This window comes from Rattus norvegicus, chromosome 10 (genome assembly GCF_021556685.1).
Source record: "Rattus norvegicus strain SHRSP/BbbUtx chromosome 10, alternate assembly SHRSP_T2T, whole genome shotgun sequence".
NCBI lineage: Eukaryota > Metazoa > Chordata > Mammalia > Rodentia > Muridae > Rattus > Rattus norvegicus.
The window spans coordinates 33,201,714-33,204,299 of record NC_141543.1 but is presented as its reverse complement, the minus strand read 5'-3'; positions in this window follow the sequence as shown (position 1 = coordinate 33,204,299).

Here is a 2,586-nt window from a genome sequence, read left to right as displayed (position 1 = left end):
GATCCAGATTATTTGTAATTTGGCTTAGAACCCACATTGGAATCTCTACAGACCCCAAAATTCTAATCACCCTTTTTGCGTAAAGCTCCACAAGTGTGTGTCTTCTTCCAGGAGACTTTGGATCACAGGACTCATTTTTGTGGAAACATACTGACATTGTGTTCAGCTTTTCAAACCTTACCTGACTCTTGGGTCCCAGTCACATGATCATAAATAAGAACAGAAAGCTAATAATAAAGCAGTTGTGTGCTCACCTCTTTGTTTTGGCTCTGCTGCAGGCTCTGTGGATCAACAGTATCTTTAAGAGAGAGTCTTTCAGATGTGGATGAGGACTCACTGACAACAGAAAGACTACCTGTTCATGGAAGCAGAACCGTTCTCTAATCAATGTTCAGTATTTCTTCAGGCTGGAGAAAAAAAGAAAGAAATTAAAGACTTTCTAGAATTCAATGAAAGTGAGGGCACAGCATACCCAAGCTTATGGGGCACTGTGTCACTTACTCAACTATGTTTATAGCAGTTTTGTCCATGATATCCAGAAACTGGAAACAACCTAGATGTCCCTCACCTGAAAGATGCATAAAGAAAATGTGGTTCATTTGTACAATGCAATACTACTCAGCCAAAAGAAGAAATGAAATAAAAGAAAAGAAAAGAAAAGAAAGAAAAGAAAGGACATCATGGATTTTGCTGGGTATGTGTGGTTGTTTGAATATGCTTGGCCAGGGGACTGCACTATGAGAAGGTGTAGCCTTGTTAGAGTAGGGGTGGCCTTGTTCAAAGACGTGTGTCACAATGGGGATGAACAATGAGTCCCTCCTCCTAATCATGTGAGAGCCAGTCTTCTCCTGTTTGTCTTCAGAACAAGTTGTAGAACTCTCAACAACTCCTGTGCTATTCTTGCCTGGAAACTACCATGCTCCCACCTTTATGATAATGTACTGAACCTCTGAACCTATAATCCAGTGCCAAATAAATGTTGTCCTTATAACAGTTGCTCTGGTTATTGTGTCTCTTCACAGCAATAAAACCCTAACAAAGACAGTATGTAATCACTTATAAATAAATATTAGTTATAATGTATAGCATATCCTTGCTATAATCAACAGACCCAAAGAAACCACATAACAAGGAAGGTTCAAGGAAAGACGGTTGAACCTTTCCCACAAAAAGAAACAGAATAGATATCAAGGTCAATGGAAGAAGGAACCTGGGAGGAAGAGGAGATGGGGAGAAGAGTGGGAGAAGAGAGATTAGATGTATGGAGAGCTGGGGAAAGGGAAGGGAGATCAGTGGGGGTGGAGGTGCAATCTTCAAGACATGCCTGTGACCTGGGCTGGGGTAGGCCATTACATTAGTGTAGTCATAGTGGCAGGAGCTTGAGGGGACTGGTCACATGGTGTCCACAGTCAGGAAGCAGAGATCAATGAAGGATTGTGCTTAGCTCACAAACTCATTTTCTTTCAGTCTGTTCTCTTTGTACGAATCCTCTTTATACAATGTTTAGAGGAGTTAATAAAGGAATAGTCCAAACATACAAAAGGAATTTCAATAGCTCTTTGGTGATGATGATTTTGAAGGTGTTTAACATACGATGTCACAAAATGGAATTAATAGCTGGTTTGGCAGAAGACAGTGGGGAAAATTCGAAAGGCATCTTTAGGAAAGCAACTCCACTGGAGAGGAGAGCTACTGAAAATAACCAATGGGAAGAGTATGAAGCTGAAGAACAGAGTACTTGCTTGGATGAGTCAATTAATGCAAGGAATCAAGAGTGTAAAAAACATACACTCTAGCTAGAAAAGTAGCTTCTTATGTGGCCTACAACCCTACTGTTCCATAGGCTATTCTGCTATCAGTAAACACTGCTACCAGTTTTCTTCTACCAGAAAACCAAGAGAGAAGAAATATGCTCTGGACCCTAATGTAATGCATTGATATTACTCACCTAGATGCCAGGCATTATCCTAAATTCTTTCATTCATTATCTCAATATGTAAAATTGCTTATGTTTTTGAAACAGGTATGAAAACTCAGATGTGTTCATACAGTGATTGGTGGAGGTAGGAACACATGGTTGTATTGGAGAAATTCCTTTACATTTTGACAGATGACAAAGCAGGAATCTGATTTTGCAGCTAGCATTAGTCACACAGCTTATCTCTGCTTTACAGACAGCACTGCAGAAAGCATAGGAATGAAGGCAGAAGAAGACTTCAGTCAAGTTCTTTTTCTGAGAAATGATTTATGAAGGTTGAGACTCATTGTTTGTCCTTTCTGGGCCTCCTTCCCTTAATTGTAACCTGAGTTTGTTTATATGAACTTATATAGGATTAAGTTTCTCAGAGTCTATGACAGCTGTTTGACCATATACTGAAGAACTGCAACTTCTCTGGCCTTCAGGATGCTCTTGTTCCTTTGCTGTTTTACCTAATATGCCCTAATTTATGAGGAATAATAAGAAATCCCCAAGAAATATAAGTTGGCTTAACCTAAATATTAATATTGCCAATGTGACAAGCTCTAACATCACCTTGGAGGCAAAACTATGGGCGTACCCAAGAGAATTTCTAGACTTCATTGAAG